A 12,667-nucleotide genomic window follows, 5' to 3' on the forward strand; every position below is an offset into this window, starting at 1 on the left:
CGAGGGTTCCTCTCCGGGCTGTCTTTGGAATCTCCGCCGGGCCGGCGGTGCTGTCTGTGGTCTAAGCTTTCCGAACACCAGACCTGGCAGGGACCCCAGAGCTCTCCTCCACTTGGTCCCACTCCGACATCTACCCGGCCAGGGTGTCGCTCGCTAACACCAAAGTAAGGGCTACCTCCCCCAGGATGGAGAACCCCGCCCCCGATTCCCCCACCCCCACTCCCACCTCCCCGCCACATTGAGCTGAGCATTCCGTTGAGAACGCACAGGGGCGAAGGGCCTGGAAGGTGGAGTTTGGGGGTCAGGATCTGAGCGTTGCGAGGCCATGGGGATGACCTTTTGAGTCCTGCCTCCGAGATTCTAACTGCCAGCTAGGTATCGGTCTTGGGGAAGGGGTGTTGTGATTGGAGTGTAAGTTGTCCTTGAAGCAGAGAGTTTGTTGCATCTTGCTTTTGGAAAAGAATTCTATCCTGAGTGAATTCCCTGTAGCAATAGCACAGAATAGAAAGGCAGTGGAAATTCATTATGCTGGTAATTTCACAGGTTTGTGATTGAGATTGTGGTAATAGCGGATGCTCTTAAACCCTTCTAGAGCTGTCTAGGAAAAATTGAAAACCTCATAGAATTCTTTGGTAGACTTTGCCTGCAATGCAGGAGACCCGGGTTGGATCCCTGGGCTGAGAAGGGAATGGCTACCCACCCCAATATTTTTGCCTGGAGAATTCCATGCACAGAGGAACCTGGCAGACTACAGTCCCCAGGGGTCGCAAAGAGTGGGGACAAGACTGAGCAATTAACACTTTCACTTTTTTCACTTTCACGTCCGTTATTGGTATATTTAAGCATTTTCTGCTACTTTTCCCCAGTGCTAGCATTGACAGCAGCTTTTAACTCAAGTAACCCGGGCTCTGCCTCTTACTAGCTGTGTGATCTCAAGCAAGTCACTTAGCTTCTTTAAGGTCCCAGTTTTATCATCATTTTATCCTAAGGTGGAAGATACCAGCCACCTCCTCAGATTGGAAAGATTAAATGAAAAGTTTTTTATACCAAAGCCTCCCAGCCCACAACCACCTCAAGGTGAGATTCTGAAGGACGGGAGCCTTTGTTGATAGAGTTGTCATCTCCCACAGGGCACTGTGTGAGGGAGAAGAGTGTGATTTATCATGAATGAAGTAAAAGGAGGGAGGACTTGTAGGAAGGCCTATGGCTGGGGCTCTCCCAGCACCAGGACCATCCAAGGGCCACCACTCCCACCAGGCTTAATCGTCCTTTCTCTTCTTAGCCAACACCCACTGCCAATCTCGTGCCACACTCCTGATCCTCACTATCTTCCAAGACCTTACTGTCTCTAGGCCGTTCGTTTCCCCTCCCTTGATCTCCAGCCACACAGCTTCCACCCCACACAGGATCTGGAAGATTAAGGCCAACCCTAGAAATTTCCATAAATGCACTGACTGCCTCCATGGTAAAACAAGATGCTGAGCCTCTGCTGAGGTTGTCCTCATGAGCTGGGATCCTCGTTTGTTCCCTAACTCCTTCCCCAGAATGGATATGCCAGCCTTTACCAGTTCCCTCTAATCCTGGGAGTGGGGAGGTGCAACCTGCTAGAAGGCCCAACTCAGATGCCTCTTTCTGGGAGGTGCCTTTAGTGTAGTGGTGAAGTTTATGAGTTGCATTTTACTTATTTTTTGACTGCACAGCGCATGTAGGATCTTAGTTTCCCGACCAGGGATTGAACCGTGCTTCCTGCATTGGAAGCTGGGAGTCTTAACCACTGGACCACCGGGGAAGTCCCTTGTGGATTGCATTTTAAACTGCCTGTGTTTAAATCCTGGCCACACCACTTAAACTACTAGCTATGTGATCTCCAGAAGTGGTTTTATTCTGTCAATTCTTTGCCTGTAAAAGAACAATAGTCTTAATATTCAGCTGTTTTTAAGTTCTGAAATGTTGGTGTTTTCTTGGTGAAATGCTGTTAACTTATCTAAAATAATCTCAAATGTGAATCATTTTTATGTTGAGACTAAGATCAATGACTTAGCCAATTGATGTGAAAAGACATATTGATACTGTATAAATCTATGCAGATCCGCCCATGTGAATCTCAATAAGCATCTGTATTGAGCTACTGCCAAGCTTCTGTTACAAGCCTGAGTGTTACTCTTAGGTCAAAAACTTGCCAAACAAGTGAATCTGAATATGAGAAAAAATGATACCACCATCTATACATGATGAAAATAAAAAATACTGAATATGTTTTCTTTTTAACCAAAACCATAGCTTAGTGGCACTAAAAGTGTGCAGACTTTGCAAAGAAACAAAACCGTTCAGAAAGATCTCAAATCTATTGAATAAGAGGCGAAACTATTTGGAGAAGAAGGATGCTTCAACTCTGGCCCTTTGGTCCATTTTCCACAAAGTGGTCATAGTGTTTCTTCTAAAACCTGAGTTAGGGCGCTCTGGACCCTGCCATCATCCTGGGAAGGAGCCAGAGGCCCTTCTGTCTGCTCACCCTCCAAACCCCTCATCCCTGTCTCTCCCATCACTCATCCACCCAACCACCCTGTTTTCTTTCTTGTTCTTCTAACGCCCTGATCACCTTCCCACTTCAAGACTTTGCTTTTCCTGCCCCCTGATACCCACACAGCACCCACCGCTGCTTCCTTCAGGCCTCTTCTCAAAGGAGGCTTCCTAACTTGTTGTATGCAAAATATTGGGTTGGCCAAAACGTTCATTTGGGTTTTTCCATTAGATGGTGCAGAAAAGCTTGAACCAACTTTCTGTTTTCTGCCCAGCTGGTTCTTTTTCCAGCTTGTCTAAGCTGACTTCTTACCTGTTTGGCATTTTCTTATCTAAAGTCCATCTTCCCCAAGAGTGGGGAGTTTGTTTTGCTGGCAGATGAAGTCTTGGCACCTGAAAGCCGGGCCTGACTCACAGAGGAAGTTCAATAAATACCGCTTGCTTCTATGAAAACTGGGTATCAAATGAAAATATGTGGAGTTTGACTAAGACCCTGTCTTCATCATCCCATTTCCTCCCATCCCTCCACTGGGGTAGCCTTGCAGAGAGCTTCCGCGGCCACTGCTGGTGCTCTGTAGACAAAGACACCCTGTAATTCAATAATGGCACCATTCATGTGCTTTGTTAGTATTATTTTTAATAATTTTATTGAGATATCATTTATGTACCATGCCATTCACCCATTTAAAGTGTGTAATTCAGTGGTTTGTAGTGTAATCACGGAGTTCTGCAACCATCAACACAATCAAATTCAGAACATTTGCAACACCCAGAAGAAACTGCTGTCCTTAGCCTTAACTCCCCACATCTTACCCCAGAGTCAGAGACCAGCTAATCTACTGTCTATAGATTTGTCCATTGTGAATGTTCCATTTATTATTACTGTTTTTTTTTTTATTTGTCTTCTAATTGGAGGAGAATTGCTTTACAGCGTTGTATTGGTTTCTGCCATACAAGGCAAGTCAGCCACAATCACACATGTACCACCTCCCTCTTGAGCCTCCCTCCCCTGGACATGCCATTTACCTGGAATCAAAGGTGCTCCTTTGCGACTGGCTTCTTTCATTTAGCCTAATATTTTCAAGCTTCGCCCATGCTGTGCCATGCCATACATCCTTGGGCAGCACTTTCTTCCTTTTTATCGTGAAATAAAATTCCATCGTGTGGGCATGCTGCATGTTATCTATCCATTCAGCGGTCGGTGGACGTTTGGGTTGTTTCATTTGGGGCCATTATGAAGGAGGTTGCATGAACATTTGTGTACTAGTTTTTGTGTAGAAACATGTTTTCCCTTCTCTTGGGTGTGGTTAACTCTTATGTTTCACAATTTGAGGAGCTTTCTTTGAACTGTTTTCCAAAGTGACTGCACCATTTCACATGCCCACCAGCAGTACATGAGGGTCCCAGTGTCTCTGCATCCTCTGTAGCACTTTTTAATCTGTCTTTTTGATTATAGCCATCTCACATGTTTATGGGTCTTTTTTCATTTTCTTTATGGTGCTGTTTGAAGCACAGAAAATTTTCATTTTGGAAATTGGCTGGTGGTCCAGTGGTTGGACTTAGTGCTTTCACTGCCAGGGCCGAGGTTCGATCCTGATCGCGGAACTAAGACCCACATGCTGTACCCGCGGCTAATAAGTAAATACATGTGGGCTTCCTGTTTTGAGCAGGAGTAGGCTTTCTGCTTCTTGAATCTTTAACATCCTGTCTTTTGCCAATTCTGGAAAATTAGTGGTCATCCTCTTTAAATATTGTCTTTCCCCCATTCTTTGTGCCTCCTTATAGAACTTCTTAGACCTGTGTGAATTTGTTATTCTTCCTTCTGTGTGTCCTGACTTCAGTTTCATGTTTTCCACCATTTTACCCTTCTGTGCATTCTGAGCACAATCTATTCCTCAGATATGTCTCCCAGGTCAGTCATTGTCATTTCGGATTCATGTAACTTGTTACGTTACTGATTTCCCTTTTAAAATTGTGTTACATTGCGTGCATTTTTATCTTTAAAAGTTCTGTTTGATTCTTCTTCAAACCTGTCTCCTTGGCCCAGTGGTTAGGCCTCCATGCTTGCACTGCCAAGGACATGGGTTCCATCCCTTATTGAGAAGCTGCAAGGTGCACCCAAAAAACCCCACAAAACCACCCTGCCTCTGTTTCTACCCGATAATGTCTTATTCTTTACCTTTCTAATTCCTAATATTTTTCCTTTAATCATTTGTTAAATTATTGTATTAAATTATAACATCAGTTCAGTTGCTCAGTCGTGTCCGACTCCGACCCCATGGACTGCAGCGCACCAGGTTTTCCTGTCCATGGCCAACTCCCCGAGCTTGCTCAAACTCCTGTCCATTGAGTCAGTGATGCCACTGAATTATACATCTGAAAAAGTATACAAATCCTATGTATGCATGTCACTAAATCTTCAAAAATTGAACAAATACAGGTAACCAGCACTTGGATCAGGACATAGAATATTCCAGTACCCCTAGAAGCCTCCTTCATGTCCACTCCACCCCTAAAGGAAACCACTCTCCTCCCCCCGCCTCCTTTTTTGGCTGCTGCTACTGCTAAGTCATTTCAGTTGTGTCCGACTCTGTGCGACCCCATAGATGGCAGCCCACCAGGCTCCCCCGTCCCTGGGATTCTCCAGGCAAGAACACTGGAGTGGGTTGCCATTTCTTTCTCCAATGCATGAAAGTGAAAGTGAAGTCGCTCAGTCGTGTCTGACCCTCAGCGACCCCAAGGACTGCAGTCTTCCAGGCTCCTCCGTCCATGGGATTTTCCAGGCAAGAGTACCAGAGTGGGGTGCTATTGCCCTTTTTTGGCACTCGGGATTTTAGTTCTCTGACCTGGGATCAAACCCACACCCCCTGTGGTGGAAGTGCAGAGTCTTAACCATTGGACCTCCAGGGAAGTCCGGCAACCACTCCGTTATCACCTTTAACAGACTTACTTTGTATTCTCTTTCAGATTGTTGTCCTGTATTCTGGAGACCTGGGGCCTCTGGTTTGTTTTGTCTTCAGAGTTTCCACCCCAGTGAATCGTGCCCCCGGGGGTTTTGACATTTCTTACTGTGAGCTCATCCTTAGGGTGGCTGGTTCTTGTTTTTTCCTTCCAATAGAATCTGCTGCAGCCTGGATCTTGGGAGCACAACTTCCAAGCTTTTTTCTCCCCTTTTCACTTTTCCCCCAGAAGTATCCTCAGGCTTTGTTCAGTACTTCTGTCTTTAGAGTTGGGAGTTTTCTGAACCATTCCCGTCCAGTACAATGCTGGGTTGGGAGTTCTGATTCTCAGGCTGCGACAGACAAGCTTGCTTGTCACCTCCTTGTAGCTGAGCATTTTTAAAAATAATTTTATTCATTTATTTATTTGGGGGTATGCTGGGTCTTCATTGCTGCATGGGCTTTTTCTCAGATTTTTGGTGAGTGGAAGGCTACTGGTTGTGGTGTGTGGGCTTCTTACTGTGGTGGCTTCTCTCTTGTTGCTGAGCATGGGCTCTGAAGCACAGGCTTAGTAGATGTGGTGCACGAGCTTACCTGTTTCATGGCAGGTGGGACCTTCCCAGACCAGGGATTGAACCCATGTCTCCTGCATTGGCAGGCAGATTCTTTACCACTGAGCCACGGGGGAAGCCCCCTAGATGGGCATTTTTTCTCAAGTTCTTTAAAGGTCCAGACCTTTACCAAGGTCCTCAGAGACCTGCATGCGGGTCTGGAATGCGGGATATCCACGTTATCCATGCCCTGGGGTTAGTCCTGACAGAGCTCTCAGGACCTGCACCGAGCTTAGGCATGCTCCCAAGGCTGTCTCCTGTCCCCACATACACTTGAGCACAAGCCCCTGCTGTGCCCCCTGTCCTCACCCCAGAAGTAGGGCAAGCTGTTCTCTGCAGGGGTCAGCCCCCTCTTATTTCTGGCATCTGGGATTTCTCTCTTTCCTGGGACCTCAGCTGAGCATTTCAAGTAATTTCTGTTCTGTCCAACTTGAGGAGGTCCTGAGCATTTGAAAGGTAGTTAGTGCGACTGTGGAACTCATTTTTAAATTCTGTTTAATTTTAACCAAACGACATTGAAATTTAAATAGCACATGTGGCAGGTGGCTCCCTTACTGGACAGTGCAGCCTTTGAAAGGGAGGAGGAGCTTAGGTCAGACTAACCCCAGGGCATGGATAACATGGATATCCCGCATTCCAGACCCGCATGTAGGTCTCTGAGGACCTTGGTAAAGGTCACCTGGAAAGCTCCTGCGTTGGCCTAGATTGCATTCTGTGGGTTTGGACCCCTGTGTGCTTGATGAAATGGGCCAGTCAGCCTGGAGGACAGGCCCTGGGCGGTGCCTCAGGGATTTGTATTAGGCCCCACCTATTTATGTCCATTTGGAGTGTGACAGAGTTGAGAAGGATCCCGCCTGCAATGCGGGAGACCTGGGTTCAATCCCTGGGTCCAGAAGATCCCCTGGAGAAAGGAAAGGCTACCCATGGCCTGGAGAATTCCATGGACTATATAGTCCATGGGGTCACAGAGTTGGACATGACTGAGCAACTTTCACTTTCATGGCAACTTCAGTTCAGTTCAGTTCAGTTGCTCAGTCGTGTCCGACTCTTTGCGACCCCATGAATCGCAGCACGCCAGGCCTCCCTGTCCATCACCAACTCCCGGAGTTCACTCAGACTCACGTCCATCGAGTCAGTGATGTCATCCAGCCATCTCATCCTCTGTTGTCCCCTTCTCCTCCTGCCCCCAACCCCTCCCAGCATCAGAGTCTTTTCCAATGAGTCACTCTTCGCGTGAGGTGGCCAAAGTACTGGAGTTTCAGCTTTAGCATCATTCCTTCCAAAAAAATCCCAGGGCTGATCTCCTTCAGAATGGACTGGTTGGATCTCCTTGCAGTCCAAGGGACTCTCAAGAGTCTTCTCCAGTACCACAGTTCAAAAGCATCAGTTCTTCGGTGCTCAGCCTTCTTCACAGTCCAACTCTCACATCCATACATGACCACAGGAAAAACCATAGCCTTGACTAGACGGACCTTTGTTGGCAAAGTAACGTCTCTGCTTTTGAATGTGCTATCTAGGTTGGTCATAACTTTCCTTCCAAGGAGTAAGCGTCTTTTAATTTAATCACCACGGCAACTTAGGTGACAGTCAAGAGCCTGGATGACCTCTTTTGTCCCTTAAAGCCTCAGCGTTCCTTCTCTCTCCCCACCCCACTCCTCTATTCTGTCTTCAGCCCTTTCCTGACCCCAGACTCTTCCTGGAAAGTTCTTCCTCCAGGGACTCCAGCTCCCCTGGATGCTTCGCTAACAGCCTAATACATCTCAGGCTTCCCCACACTGGTCCCACTTTCCAAAGCCTGCAGGCCTCTGCCCATCCTGGTGAACTTACGGTTGCCAGCGGTGGGGGGCAGGGGGAGGAATGGATGGGGGGAGGGACAGTTAGGGATTTGGGGATGGACATGTACACACTGTTAAAGTGGCGCTAGTGGTAAAGAACCCACCTGCCAATGCAGGAGACAGAAGAAGCATGTGTTTGATCCCTGGGTCAGGAAATCCCCTGGAAGAGGGCATAGCAACCCATTCCAGTATTCTTGCCTGGAGATCCCATGGACAGAGGAGCCAGGTGGGCTACAGTCCATGGGGTTGCAAAGAGTTGGACAGGACTGAAGCGACTTAGCACACACTTAGCATGAAACCAACAAGAACCTACTGTACAGCCCAGGGAAGTCGTTTAATGTTATGTGGCAGCCTGGATGGGAGGGGAGTTTGGGAGAGAATGGATATGTTAGGTAGGTAGAATAGGGAAAAGGAGTCCAAAATGGCGGTGGCTAAAAGACAAGGAAGGTCCGAGGACCAGAGTGAAGACTTCAGGCAGAACAAACAGCACTCCTGGCTAAGCCCAATTTGCATAGGGCAGGCCCAGGTGGAGGAAAAAACATATAAAAGGAGGAGCCGAAGCGCTTTCTCTGGGACTCTCTCTTCCGCGTGCGTGCGCTCTTTTCTCTCTCTCTCTTTCTCTCTCTCTCTCTCACTCTCCTGCTATCTTCTAAATAAAATAGAGCTGTAACACTGATTTGCCTAAGAGCTGTAGCACGGTTTGTCCAAGACCTGAGAGCTGTGATGCGCCGAGGGCTTTAATGTCCGTTGCTCCAAATCTTTGTTGTGAGGAGACAAAGAACCGAGGAACATACACTCGCGTGACAGATACATGTGTATGGCTGAGTCCCTTCACTGTCCACCTGAAGCTATCACAACATTGTTAATAGGTTATACCCCAATACAAAATAAAAACTTTTTTTTTTTAAAAGGCAGTCTCAAATGTCACCTCCCCCAAAAGCCCAACTTCTCTATTCCCCAAATATTCTAATACACGTCCGTGTTCTAATATGTATGTACACAGGTGTGTGTACATATACACATGGATAACATTTGTTTTTAAGAGTAAGCTGGCTCAGATGGTAAAGCATCTGCCTGCAATGCAGGAGACCTGGGTTCGATTCCTGGGTTGGGAAGATCCCCTGGAGAAGGAAATGGCAATCCACTCCAGCATTCTTGCCTGGAAAATCCCATGGGCGGAGGAGCCTGATAGGCTACAGTCCATGGGGTTGCAAAGAGTCGGACATGACTGAGTGACTTCACTTTCACTCTATAGCATAAGATTCAGAATCCACCCAGGAGTGTAAAGTAAAAAGTTTGTTTCCCCCACGCCCTGGGCTCCAGGCCACCCAATTCCTGTTCCCAAAGACAACTGCTTCCCTGGTGGCTCAGATGGTAAAGAATCTGCCTGCAGTGTGGGAGACCTGGGTTCAATCCCTGGATTGGGAAGATCCCCTGGAGGAGGGCATGGCTACCCGCTCCAGTATTCTTGCCCGGAGAGTCCCCATTAACAGAGGAGCCTGGCAGGCTACAGTCCATGGGGTTGCACAGAGTCCCCCTGAGGGGTTGCACTGTGCTTAGTAGCACACCACAAAGACAACTGCTGTGCTTCGAGGCTGTGAACACCCTTCCTCAAGGGCCATGTGGGTTTCACAGCAGTTGCCTGGAAAACAGCAGGATAATCTTATTCTCTGTAGGCTCTTTGAGACCTAAGGAAGGGCTTGATGCTTGGGCAAGCCACCGCTACCTGAGGACAGGGATAGAAAGAGGGAATACACAGCCGTAATGAGGGGTCTGGACTGAAACTCAAACTCATGGACCCCTGCCATGAGAATGAAAGATAGTGCAACTGGGAAAGGCACCCACCAGCTCCCCCAGGGTCCCAGCGTGGGAGCCGGATTTGTTCCTGATCCATAAACTGCTCTATTAGGTAGAACAAGGAGCTTCCCAGGTGGTGCTAGTGGTAAAGAATCCTCCTGCAATGCAGGAGATGCAGGTTTGATCCCTGGGTCAGGAAGATCCCCTGGAGGAGGTAATGACAACCCACCCCAGTACTCTTATCTGGAGAATTCCATGGACAGGAGCCTGATGGGCTACAGTGCAAGGGGTTGCAAAGAAGCAGACATGACTGTGAGCACAGGCACACATGGGTATAACAAAACCTTGGAACACACCTGGAAGCCCATCAGTGGCAGAATAATGAATCAGTAGTCATGTCATTCAGTGGAGTAGCTCACCAAAGTGAGAATGAATCAGCTACAGCTACACACAATGTGGATAAATGAAAGAAGCCAGACACAGGGACTCCTCTGGCGGTCCAGTGGTTAAGACTCGGCATGTCCACTGCAGGGGGGGTGCACTCGGGTTCCATCCCTGGTGGGGGAACTAAGATCCCACATGTCTCACGGTGCAGCCAAAAAAAAAAAAAAAAACAGACATAAAAAAGAACATACTGAGTCTATTTATATAATAAATGTCCGAAAAACAGGCAAAACTCAACTCCAGTGTTAGAAGTCAGGAGAGCAGTTACTTTTGGGGTAGCACATGGTGGTATTGGGAGGCTGGAACCTACCGCTTCATCTAGATGCTGGTCAATTGGGTGTGTGAAAATTCATTGAGCTTTTCCCATATATATATATATATACTTTTATGTGTGTATATTATATTACGCTTTAAAAAAAAAAGTTACAAAAAAGAAATGAGAAACCTTTCCATATACTGCAATCAGGGATCTCTAAGGCTGAGATGGAAAGAAAAAGAGAGTACACGCCCATTAAAAACAAGCTGTTTTCTGGGAAGAGCATGAACCTCTTTTCTGCTGCAAAGCCACAGTATAATTGCACGGGCCTCCTGAACTTCTGCCACGTGAATGTATTTCTTATTGGAGAGAATGTTTCAGATTGGCCTTTAAGAAACATTACGGGGCCCCTGCCAGGCACTGGGTGGACCACGCTTCCTGCTCCTCACCTGAGTCTGAGAGGACCAGCACCAGCCTGCAGGTACCCACAGCGTGAGCGATGCTGGCAGTGAGGCCTGGAGTGAACCACCCCACTCCTATGATGGAGAATTTCAGAAGCATCTGGATCTCAGGTTCCCCAGCTCTGTGGCTTTCACAGGAGTGCTTTGGTGCCTTAGGAGCCTGGAGAAGGGCCCCCGCAGCCGTGACCCCAGCTTTAAGCACTGTGAATCTATTCTGTGTACTCAGTTCTATGAAGCTATTGTTTGAAAAATAACTCTGTTGCTAAAGAGTCCAAAAGCCCCTTTTCTAATGAAATGCTTGCCCAGAAGTTCTCAGTAGCCTGTTGGGTATGTGGCTACTGTCTTTTTACGGGACTGTCTCGAAAGTTGCAAGGATCTCAGCATCTACTGTGCATCAACAATATTTGCAATCACCATGATGACCAAAAGTACCCCTTAAATTATCCAGCGGGTGAGAGGGGGCTGGGGTGCACTAACCAAAGCAAGAGATTCTTCACCAGTGCACTTGACGGTCCACAAACTTTCTGGGATACCCCCCAGTGACGAGGAGCTTACCACCTCCCCAGGCAGCCCATGCCGCATTCAGCAGCTCTGTCTCCACACACAGCTTCCTTTCCCCTGTAATGTCCACCAGTTAGTTCCAGGTATCAGTCAAAACATGGAGAGTAAATCAAACTCCTTTCCCCTGTTTACATCACACCACCCATGAGATAGGGGCTTCCCTAGTGGCTCAACGGCAAAGAATCTGCCTGCGATGCAGGAGCCTTAAGAGATCTGGGTTCCATCCCTGAGTCAATAAGATCCCCTGGAGCAGGGCATGGCTACCCACTCCAATATTCTTGCCTGGAGAATCCCATGGACAGAGGAGCATGGTGGGCTACAGTCCATGGGGTGGCAAAGAGTCAGACTCGACTGAACACAGCACAGCACCCATGAGTCATTTCTTTTCTTTTTAAGTTTTCCATTTGCTTGTTTATTTACTTGGCTGTGCTGGGTCTTAATTGCAGCATGCAGGACTTCTAGTTGTTTTTTAGTTGTTAAGTCATGAACGACTCTTTGCATCCCCATGGACTGCAGCATGTTGGGCTTCCTGTTCTTCACTATCTCCCGGAGTTTGCTCAGACTCATGTCCATCGAGTTGGTGATGCCATCCAACCATCTCATCCTCTCTCCTCCCCTTCTCCTCCTGCCCTCAGTCTTTCCCAGCATCAGGGAGGATCTCTAGGTGCAGAATGTAAACCCTTAGATGCAACATGTGGGATCTAGTTCCCTGACCAGGGATCGAACCCAGGCCCCCTTGCATTGGAAGCGCAGTCTTAACCACTGGACCACTAGGGAACTCCAGCCATGAGATGTTTCCGTCAAAACAATTAACTGACCCCAGTCAAGTCTCTATATTTAACTTCTCTTCCCATTGCAGAAAATAAAGGGGATGGAGGAATGAGGTAAGTGCCACCTCAAGGAAAATGACAGATCCAGAAGATGGAACTTTGTACAAGACGATTGGCCTGGAACAACAACAACAAAAAATACCAGGGATGAAAGGATTGGTGGGGTCACAGGAAGAAAGAGAATGACAGACAAAGGTGCCCTGAGCCTTGACTGGGTGCTGATGCAACCAGCAAAAGAATAACAACTCAGCTATAAAATGCTTAGCTGAGAAAACTGAGGAAACTGACTTTTGACTAGATACGTAGTAATACTGGAAATTATTGTTATTTGTCTTTTCGTTTTTAAAAATATTTATTTGGCTGTTCTGGGTCTTCGTTGCAGCATGAGGGATCTAATTCCCTGACCAGGGATT

Source organism: Bos javanicus, chromosome 25, assembly GCF_032452875.1.
Source record: "Bos javanicus breed banteng chromosome 25, ARS-OSU_banteng_1.0, whole genome shotgun sequence".
Taxonomy (NCBI): domain Eukaryota; kingdom Metazoa; phylum Chordata; class Mammalia; order Artiodactyla; family Bovidae; genus Bos; species Bos javanicus.